The sequence below is a fragment of the Bidens hawaiensis genome, unplaced genomic scaffold, assembly GCF_021521415.1.
Source record: "Bidens hawaiensis isolate Kalapana, Puna unplaced genomic scaffold, B.hawaiensis_p1.1 tig00008152_1, whole genome shotgun sequence".
NCBI classification, from domain to species: Eukaryota; Viridiplantae; Streptophyta; class Magnoliopsida; order Asterales; family Asteraceae; genus Bidens; species Bidens hawaiensis.
Genome location: NW_027491581.1, coordinates 749,678 through 761,593, shown reverse-complemented (window position 1 = coordinate 761,593; position 11,916 = coordinate 749,678). Strand labels below are relative to the sequence as shown.

General features: G+C 34.1%; 1 pseudogene; it reads left to right on the top strand.

Annotated features, from left to right (window-relative positions):
• Window positions 1-9,654: 9,654 nt before the first annotated feature.
• LOC143637239 (chloroplast protein FOR GROWTH AND FERTILITY 2 pseudogene) lies at window positions 9,655-10,430 on the top strand (annotated as a pseudogene).
• Window positions 10,431-11,916: the final 1,486 nt, after the last annotated feature.

Below are 11,916 nucleotides of genomic sequence, written 5' to 3'. Positions count from 1 at the left end.
CGGTTGCAAAATTTGGTAGCAACAGTCAGGTCGCAACTATCAGTTGCAATATTTACTACCTTTCATGTGGTCTCAAATATCCGGTCGCAAAAGCATCAGCCGTCGCAAATTGGTGGCAATAGGGCAACTGCGACCAGCCTTTTTCCTACCACGTTTTTCGTTGCAAAGTGGTCGCAACAAAGCAGTTGCTACCGTTTTGTGACCAAAATATTCGTCGCAATAGCTCTGTTTTCTAGTAGTGAAAGAAAATCATGGAAAAGATGTAGTATAGATACAAAATAAGCTACCAATAAGCTATCAAGTTTAAGGTAAGAGAAAATGAACATTTCTAATATAGGTTTATTGATCACATGTAATTAATCTACTTATGTAACTATGATATTGAACTCACTTTATAGAAGATATCAATAAAAAAATGATGTATACAACTGTGCTTGAAACGTGTCATGCCTTACCAAGTTCTCTATGGCACAATTCCTTCTTCTTTCCAATATATATGTGGAAGCCCTGTAGTCAGAAGTAGTAGCTAGAAAGGTATTGAAGGAAGAAGAATGTAATAAGGTTAAGTATATATCTATAAAAAAAGGCAAATAATATATAAGAAAATTACAGAAATAGGATTTCTAAAATGTAGGAAGACGGACCCATAGACAGAGAAACATTATCAAAGAGCAGCGGATTACTTTTATTGTGCATCCCTTTTTGAATCCTTTTTAATTGCCCCATTACATAGCGGTAATTAGACAAATTTTCACAATAAACACTTGAGTTTATCAATCAAAATGATATTATTCATGTTTTCCAAAAAGAGCTTAAGAATGTATATCTAGTCAATAAATTTGATGAAGTCATATGATTTGCTTAAAAGCATTCACATCCCATCTTATATCTTTAAATCCAAAATTACACTAAAAATCACCATATGTTTTCTCTCATTTCAATTAAATAATACTATTTTTTATACCTTTATCATTACCATTTCTATTTCCTTCACTCACAACCACTTTCAAAATATATTAAAAAGATATGCGGTATGAACAATAATTTTTCAAATATACTGAAAAACCAATACGTTTTGTAAAATATACAAATTCTTCACTCACAACACCCTAGATAACTCTCTAAATTATAAAAACACTCCTCACATAAAATAGGGGGTTGGATGAGAATGCTCTAAATTCTCCATGACTCCATACATTCGGTTATTTGTTTATTTCTTTATTGAAATGTCAAGTATTTTGGTTATTCTTTTAACTTGAATCCAAAACACGTTTGTGCTTATTTGTTTATTTGGGTATTTTTGCATTTAGGTTTATTTGGTGATGAATGGGAGCAATTAGGTTTGGATGCAAGTAAGAGGATATGGGATTGCATGTAGCAGTTTTTATAGGTTGACGTTTTCTTTTCGTGCTTATATTGACTAAACATATCTCGCTAATTGTGATCAAGTCATTGTCTCCATCTAAACTCACGGTTTTTTTTATCATCTTCTTGGTAGGGGGCTATTAGCGTGAGTTGTCATATGCCAAGAATCTTGTCTTTACCAACTTGTTCATTGTTGTCTTTACGGTCCTTATTCATCTTCTTTGTTATAGCTTTAAATCTTGTATTGTTGAAGTTCTAGAGTTGTTTTAGTCCTGGCTATGTTGATCAAGAATATTTGTATTGTTTGTGTATTTTCTCTTTGTCTTGTTAACGATATTGTAGGTCTATATACTAGATTTCGTCTTCAGGGTCGATAATAAAGTTTCTGGGTTGGGTATTTTGACGTTCTTATGGTAATTTCATGATTGTTGACATTTTCTTATGTCAATGCAATGCTTCACCAACAAATTAATACTTCTTCATGCATATGTTAAAAATACCTCATTATTATATATAATAAGAGAAAAGTTTGGCGCCGCTGGACTATGATTGGTCCGTTTGGCGGCGCCTGATTGGGTCAAGTATTATATATATTTTTTTGTTTTTCACTTTTTGTTTTTTATTTTAAATTTGATGATTAAACGGTTATTTGCGTCGACTCACCACCACAACACTTGGAACAGACAACGCGTTGGACTTACCAACGACTGGATTTTACGGACATTTTTGTTTTAGTTCCAGGACCATAAAGAAAGTAACCAAAACCGACCAAATTGATGTCGACTCACCGCCGTAACGTCGAGACCGACAGCGCTCGAGTTTTACTGGGGTTTTATCAACCGAATAAACGTCATTTTAGATATTTTATTTTTTATACGTTAATTTATCGAACCTTTTTTATGGGGGTTTTAACGCTTAGGTTTTGCTAACATTGTTTATACGGTACCGTAACAAACGTAACTAAAATCGACCAAATTCATGTTGACTCACCGCCACAACGCTGAGTACCGACAATGCTCGGTTTTACCAACTTTCAGGTTTTAATGGCCAAATAAACGTCGTTTTAGATATTTTATTTGTTTTAACGCTATTTTATTTTATTTGCGTCTTAGGATTTAGGGTAACGTGACAAGTATAAGCATATCTAACCAGTCCCGACGCAACGCGCTGGGTAATTTACTAGTTACTAACAAAAGATAAGCATGCCATGTACGTGTTTCATTCATTATAGCTCCCATGCTCACAAAAATATAATCATTCATATTCATTACCAAAGTTTCAAACGGTGGGGAATCTTGGAAGTCGAATGCTCCCGCTCACGGGCTGCAATGGTGTCGGTCCCATTTGTATATCAAACTAACGTCTTAGCTAAAAGAAAAATGCCGAATCTAAACCAGAATACATAATTAAAAACATTGACTTGCTACTTTTTTTTGTTCTTTTATGCTACATATATCTAATATTTTTTATGTATGCATATAAGTATAATACATTGTTGGTTTTCCCCTTTGTAAGTAGCATCCTCATGACTATGGATGAGCAAATTAAGTACTTGTATCGATTGGTACCGGTACCGGTACGGTATCCCTCCCTCTGAAGCGAGTTTCATTCTTAATTACCCTAGACACATAGGCTGACTTCATTGTCAGAAATGGTTCCTTGAGACCCTTGAGCTCGCAACACAAAACAACTACTTTGGCTAGGATAACCCGATTACTAGTTAGGTCCAAGCCATAACTCTCATCAGATCTTGGAAACATGGCTTTTGGATACAATTACCACAATTATTTTACTTGCTGACATTACAAGGTACATTGTTGTATTCAAATGCTTAAAAGTTAAAACCTCTTATTTATAGAAAAAAAATTATAGCATAATTATGATGTTCGGTTTAAACCAACCTATGTCCACTGACTGAAACTAGGGTATATATTATTTCCATGTCTCTTACTCTTGTGTGGAATTACAAGTATAAGGATTACTTTATAGAGACTAATTAGAGTTTATAGACTAGAGAATATGAAAACTAGAGCGAGCTTAATCAAAAAAGAATAAGGGTGTTACGTGCCTTGATTTACATCCATGCACTTCCATAGTAGTGGGGAACATGGATCAATCAGTAACTATTATTATTATTATTATTATTATTATTATTATGTTTTTAATTATTATTAGATAGTGGTGTTAATAGTGGTGATGGTAGTTATTTCCTTAAGGCTTTAAAAAGCCATGCATGTTTAACTTTTGAAGTATGAATGAAAATATTAAGGTTTGATTAACCAAGTCTCTTCCAAAAGACTCTAGTTTCTATCTGGTTTCCGTCTATTTTCTTTGTACCATTTGATTAACGAACACGGTTCGTAACAATAGGATTTGGAATTTGTTGTCTAATATTATTATTCTGAATCCAAAATTTAGTTGAATTAAGTCAGCATTTGACTTAAAATAGTTACTTTATAAAATCAATAACAACCATTAATCATGATTATTATAGGCCCAAAAGAATAAGAATAATTGGGTAACTGACTGCAGGGGTAGCTAGGTAATTTTACATTTATCTTGGCAATAACTTTTATTACCTATATGGTCACATTTGATACGTGGATCTTTGATCGTGTATATGCTTTTACTCGCCTAAACACTCTATACGAGAATATTAATACGTGCACGGGTCTATATGTGAATAACAATGCATACATGAACCTGTATGTGATATGGTGTCGTGTATTATCGCATTGGTTTTAGACATTATTGATGAAAAAAGAGTCGTGTATTCTCATTATTATATTAAACCGTATAAATAAAGAAACAAACTTCAATCCGGTTACCGTTTTGATGATTTTGCATCGTCAATGATGAACTGGATGGCAAGATTCTCATAATACAATTGGGCTTAAAACGCCATTCGAAAACCTCCTTAGGTTGGCTGAAAAACAAGAGCTTGATGTGTTTGTATAGAGATTCCTTTTCTTTTGTAATGTGATGGTGTTTTTGGTTTGTTGTCGGGTGACCTCTAGTTAGCAACAAAAAACAGAGGGAGGTAGGAGTGGTGGGTTGCTATACATCATCATCATCATCGTACTCAGTATATCCCACCAATAGCAATGCTATGGTAGGGTCTGAGGAGGGTAAGATGTAGACAGCCTTACCTCTATCCCTAGAGAGGCTGCTTCCGGTGGGTTGCTATACGTGTTTATATAATTATATGTATAAGGTTTAAATAACCTTTTTATAAAAACATTGAAAGAATTAAAAAAATTTGAATCTATTGAGGTGAATTGCTCATTGTAATAATGAGAGGTTAAATACATCAAAATAGTTAAATGAGGAAATGTTGTATGTTTGACTATACTAGTCAGTTGCCCGCGCAAACGCAACCGGTGTTAGTACGTTTGTAACCTCACAATGGTATGTGCGTAACCCGAAGGTGATATGCATTTAACATGGCCTCGGACGTGTAACCAGTGCTAGTAAGCACGCCACTTAACGCTTATGCGTGAGCAACCTGGTCTGTATAAACAATGTCATCCAGGTAACTGATGCTTGAACGCGCGTAACTGGTGGCGAAAAGCAAGTAGCAAAGATTAAATGTAAAATAATTTCAAAACCCAGTCCGTTTTGACATGAACCCTTTCGATCTAAACTCATCTCGACATGAACTAAATTAGCTCTTTTTGTATTAACATGTTCCAACCCTAATCTGTTCCAACACATTAGCCGAACCTGCTCAACCCGTTGTCGGTAATAACTGATCACGTAACATGTTGGTTTTTAAAAAATTAATAAACTATACCAATACTATACGTCTATACTCAAGTTAAAGAGAACAAAATGTTCGTTTTTATGGTGTAATTTTTTACAAAGTATATTAACGTGTGAAAAAGTTACAGCCGTTAAAAAGTCGTGGGGTAGGTGGTTTATAATTAGGGGGAAATTTGTAACTATTTAATATATTAACAAAACTTGATTGAAGTTGAAGGATCATTATTGTATATTATTTTGGAATAAACAAAGACTATTTTACCCATACATTCTTAAAATTTTATGCATTGTTACTTGTATTTCATGCAACAAGAGTGGTACCTCTTAAAATTTAAGATGTCTCTCACTTCTATATTATATATAGTATAGATATAGATATACATATAGATATAGATATTTAAATTTAAACCAAAAATAGTTTCATTCATTTGCTAATATTTGATATACTTTATTTTTCAATTAACACTATGACTTGGCACAAAGGGGTGTTTGGATGTGCAATTTAGAAGGGATTTTTGGGAATTGCAGAATAAGCATAATTGGATAACTGGCTGCATAAAACTAGGGATAGCTAGGTAACCAGCCTTTTTATAGTAGACAAAACCACAAAATTAATAATTAGTTTGAGAGCATTCACATCTCATCCCCTATAATTATGTGTGGAGAGTTTGTAAATTATAGGATGTGGTTGTGAGTGATTGTGAGTGTAAATTATAGGGTGGAGAGAGAAATGTAGTGAATTTTTGTAAATTTGGGGAAACATTTGGGGAATATTGTTTGCTCATATTTATTTTTTAATATTTGTTGGATTGGTTGTGAGTAGAGGAGAAAGAAAACTGTAATGATAAAGGTATAAAAATATTATTTAATTGAACATGAGAGAGAATTGTAGTGTTTTTTAGTGTAATTATAGAGATAGGGATGGAGAACGGGTTGAGAATGCTCTGAGTGTTATATTTATATGGTTATGTTAGATACGTGGATCTTTGATCGTGTATATGCTTTTACTCGTCTAAAAATCAAAAACATTTTTCATTTTATATGTGAATAGTAATACATAAACGGGTCTATATGTGATATGGTGTCATATATCGCATTAGTTTTAGACATTATTGAAGAGAAAAAGTGCTGTGTTTATCATGGATAAATGAGTGATTTGTTTACGACATGGTTATATAAGTATAGGATACAAGAAACTGATTATTTTGTGCTTTTTTTTAATTTATATTTTGTTTAACCAAACACTTCAAATCTCTGTAACCATTGGAGATGGGATCATCTTTGATTTAAAAGGGTGTTTGTGCTGTAATTCTGTAAATAAAGAATATGATTATTTTGTTAAAACAGTTAAATTGTTATCGTGAGAGTATTGCTTAGTATCATAGTAAGGGACAAAGAAGTTATTTTGTAAACAGAACTCATTCCAACAATGAAACGACCTGAAAGGTTCAAGAACCATGTTAATGGGTTAAACGAATCAAAAACTTAAAAGTGCAATGTATCGTTGTAATGCATTACACATATGTATTATTCGGACCTACAGTGGTTTCGAATGGCGATTCAAGCCCAATTGTATTCGGAGAATCATGCCTTTACATTCATCAATGGCAATGATGCCATGGTGGTGGCAATGCAAATCCGCCACAAGGTTTTATTGAAAGCGCGTCTTAATGATCTCGTATCTTTTCAATCTTCACCACCACCACTAACAATATTAACAATCACAACTTCCTTCCGGAAATCTAGATTCATGTTTTTGGCATCGGTTTTAATGAACTGATATCGCTACAATATTCTTAATCTGGATTTTGTTGTGTTTTTACAGAATGAAAGATTGGGATTAGTAAAGCTAATCCCAATCATTCATTCTGTCAAAACACAACAAAATTGTTTGAAAACAAATACAGGAGTTTTGAAAATTCAAACTGTTATGACTTTATTTATGTACATAACATATATAAATATATATGGTCAAATTCAGAATTTGTAAACTAGATATAGATAACCGTAACAAATATTTCCAGGATTGTATTACACTAAAACTTTGATTTTTTTAATATGTTATTTTTCGAAAACACAATTGCATGCGAACCCTAAAAATAGAATAAAAGAAACAACTTCATGGTATTTTTGTACCAGGATTTCAATATGCGGCAGTTTAGAAGGGATTTTTGGGAATTGCAGAATAAGAATAATTGGATAACTGGCTGCATAAAACTAAGGACAGCTTGGTAATCAGTCTTTTCACAGTAGAGAAAATTTACAAAATTAACAATTAGTTTTGAGAGTTATACCTATGTGGTTATGTTAGGCACGTGGATCTTTGATCGTGTATATGATTTTCCTTGTCTAAAGTTCAAACATTTTTCATTATATACATGAAAAATAATTCACATGGGTCGGTATGTGAATAACAATGCATACACGATTTTATATGTGATATGGTGTTCTGTATCGCATTAGTTTTAAGACTAGTCATTATTAATGAGAAAAGGTGTTGCGTTTATCATGGCTAAATAAGTGATTTGTTTATGACATGGTAATATAGGCATAGCGCACAAGAAACTGATTATATTTGTGATTTTCTTCTATTCAAGTATGATTTTTTCCCCCAAATAGGTAATCGTAATCATATTTTGTTTTAACCAAACACTTCAAATCACTGTAGCCATTGGAGATGGAATTATCTATGATTTAAAGGGTATTTACAGTGCTGTAAGAATATGCAATTCATTTATGGTTGTTAATAATGTTAAATTGTTATTGTAATAGTATTCAATAATGTTTGTTAAAAATGTTAAAATATGAACTTGAAGTTAGTTTTATAATTCCTTTTTTGTGTCTACATGTTTCTATTTCTGAGTTCATTCTCCTCTGTAGTAGCATCACCATTTTAATGTAACAAATAGGGGCGTAAACGAGCTAACTCGAGCTCGAGTTCGGCTTGTTTTAAACTCTATTTCCAAAGCTCGAGCTTCTTTTTAGTAGTTTTCCAAGCTTGAGCCTGGGTCATTTAGTTATTAATTAATCTATATACAGTTATAATTATATATAACACAGTATTTATTATTAGTTATTTTTATCATAATTTTATGCATAATAATAATAATAACTATATAAATATATTTAATATGTTATTACATAATAATTTGGCTCGTTTAGGCTAGTGAGCCATCTTGAGCTTGATAAGTGAAGCTCGGGATCAGTCTTGTTTATTAAACAAGCTTATTTTTATGCTTGAGATTGGGCTCAGGTTTAAGCTTGCCTTGAGTTGAGCATTCAGCAAGCCGATCTCAAGTAGCTCATGAGCGTTGTGGCTCGCTTACATCCCTAGTAACTGTTAACAAACAAAGTCATATATGCTTCTGGAGGTTGATATCTTATAAGCTATGCTTTTTCCAGTTCTTCAAAAGTCGAGGTGGACCTAAATGAGTCGCATCGTCTTTTTTGTATGCCAAACTTCCCAAAAAAAAAAGAGAAAATGTTGCAATTATTATGCATCACAAATAATGTGAAATGAAAGTTTGTAATCGTAAATTTGTAATGGGATGGAAGCCGTAGAAAGCATGTTTATCGAGCCTTTGCAGGCTAGGTTGTTAAAAGGCGCAAAGTGCTCGCCTGTCTCCTAGGTTAGAGGCGTAAAAACAGCGCACGCCTGGGACATAAAGATAATGCTTTGTGGGTCAGTAATTGTTTGCAAGCATTCTGGTTTAGTGGCATCCCTACCAAATCACATGCTATCACAATGTCTTGTCAATTTATAGTTTCATTATTTAGTGAATTGGATATATTAAATATTTAAACATGTTTATCATATCCTACTTGGATGATACATTGTTTCTCAGTGATTCCCTAGTTGCTTTCTACATGGTGTCATGGTAGTTATTGGTCACATTCTTGGTCTCTTTTACTATCTACTAAAGCTCATAACTTTGACCCATTCGTGTGACTGGCCTGCTCTTTTATCTTAAACATGTTAAATACTTAAAACAATAAAGTTTGAGAATGTGTTAAATGGGTTGAATGGGTCAACCTAGGGGCGTAAACGAGCCGGTTTGTGTTGAGCTGTAAATCTAAAGCTCTAACTACGCTTGTCTTCATTAATTGATTTATATACATTTATAATTATTTGAGATATCTATATATTTTTACTTATGATCTGAATATATAGCATAATCAATATTATTTAATTAATTTTTATCATAAGTTTGTATGCAATAATAGTTATTGTGTAGGCATATATTTAATATTAAGTAAAAAGTATGTGAATAACAGGCTCGTTTAGGCCAGCTTGAGCTCGATAAGTGAAGTTCGGGCTCATGCTCGTTTATTAAACAAGCTTTTTTTTTTGGCTTGACTTGATTTGAGCTTTTAGCGAGCCGATATTGAGTAGCTCAGAAGTAGCTTGGCTCATTTATGCCTCTAGGTCATACCAGCTCAAAGTTGTCTAGAGTCTATACAACGCATACGACCTCCCAATGCTTACCATTCAGTGATAGGGATTACGACTAAAATGATTTTGTAAGCATGGTTGTGTTTGCAGGTCAAACCATCAATATCTCGTTTTTTCAGGCAGCTGCTGCTGGAACAGTTATTCTGCTTTCGGCTCTCGCTTTCATCATCCAACCCGTTCTTGTCTCACCAGCACTCGCCTCGTTCCAAACCGCAACCAAAACCGGCCCGGGCCCGCTTGTTAGAAGCGAGCTACTAAGCAGCGCATGGACTGGTTTCTTCGCTGGCTGCTTACACACACTATCCGGACCCGACCACCTTGCTCAATTGGTCGGTCACCAGTGGAGAGTGCCCTCGTGGGCAGGTAATTTTTGGTTTACTTTTCCTACTCTTAAAAGACCGACTCCACATCGAGATAATAAGAACATGGGGAACCCGAGTTGTCGGTTTCACCCTTCTTGTAATCGGGGCTATGGGAATCCGTGAAGTCCCAGCCCCGTGCTTTGCATTGGAAAACGGCGAACGAGGCTTCGTTAACAGACCCAAACGTAACCAAGAAGAACAAAATTGGGTTTGCAACGGGTATAATCCACGGGTTACAACCGGATGCACTTATGATGGTTTTGCCTGCACTTGCACTCCCGTCAGGTGCGGCCTTTTTAGGTATGTTTTTGGTGGGGACCGTAATCGCGATGGGGAGCTATACGGTTTTTATCGGGTCGTGTAGCCAGGCCTTGAAGGACCGGATCCCGAGAATCACTGAGAAGCTTACTTGGATATCGTCAATGGTGGCGATTGCCCTCGGGCTCGGGATTATCGTTAGCCAGTTTTTTGGGTTTAGTTTGTATTGATTATGTTTGTACTTTGTGGTTTAATGAAATGAATGTATGTACTGGTTGTGTGACAGTGTAGTTGATCAGCTATGGTCCATAGTTGGTTATCTTGCATTTAACTTGTTGAACCACCGGCAAGCGCTGAAAGAGTCAAGGTCGCATTTGCTGCGAGTTTCAGAACTGGATCCGGATTCCGGGACCCTGGCTTAACCAGTTTGGAATTTAACTATATATGGAAAGTACAAGCCATCGAAAGCAAAAGCAAAAAGATTAGATCGATTTGGTTAAGCTGACCTGACCGCATTAAGGAATGCTCTTTTTTTTTTATAAAAAAGTTAAAATACTTTTTGCGAAGTTCATATTTGGGCTGGATCGGAGATGACCTAGAACCGGCTCTTTTAAAAAAATCAGTATTGACAAATTTGATTCAGCCGGTTTATAGGATAATTCTTAGTTTAACTGATGATACCAACGGTCAGGTTGCGTAAATTCGCCCTAACAACTTGTTTTGATGATTGGTTTTGACAATTCTGGCTTATTTTTTCTTGTTAAAACCGTTGGTTAATATTTAAATATGTTGAGTATTAAAAATTGTTTATCCACATAATAAATGGGCTTTTTAGTGGTATCAAATGTGATGGAAATGTGTCAATCGAGCGTGTTTTAGAGTTCCAATCTTCGACAAATGTAGAAAAAAAAAGTAAAAGTTAACAAATTGCATATTTTAGAAATAGAAAAATTAGATAAATGAAAAGAATAAAGGTACAAGGTTATAGGCCACGTTGTTGTACTGTCAAATGTTAACTGAATTGTGAGCCACAGTGCCATACCGTGTTAATCTTAAAATGACCGAAGCAACAAACTTGCTACGGTTTAGATGGTCCATTCGGTTTCATGGTTTATAAACTCCTCGCGGGAAGTCGTGAACATCAGTGTATAGCCGCTTTGGTCCAGGTTTAATATTTCAGTTTTGTGGGTCCGAATAGAATTGTAATGTTGTCGACATGGTTGCATCTAGACATTATGATTATGTTTCAAACGACTATTATATTCCTGATTTAACATTTTATATTTCCTTTTTCTTTCAGTCAAATATCAAATAATTCTCTTTCTGTCTCGGCTTCAATCTTTTCAAACTAGAATTTATGAATCATAATATATTTGACTAGAATATTCAATTAATTGATTATTTAAGTGGTAGATATTTTAAAAAATTTTAATAACAGTTAAAAGAGAAAAGTCTTAAAAGATCAATGTATAACAACTATTAAATATAAAAAAATAAATAATAAAAAAATCCGTCAAGGTGTCAATTATAATAATCATTTGGTGATGATGGTTCAGTGGTAGAGACAGTCTTTAAAACACTAGCTAAGATGTTTTATGTTCAATTTCCAAATAGTACAAGGATTTTATCTTTAAAAGAAATCCATAATAATCACAGAACAAACATGGCGTAGCTAGGAAAGTCGAGGGAACAGTTTGGTAAACGTATTTGAATGGT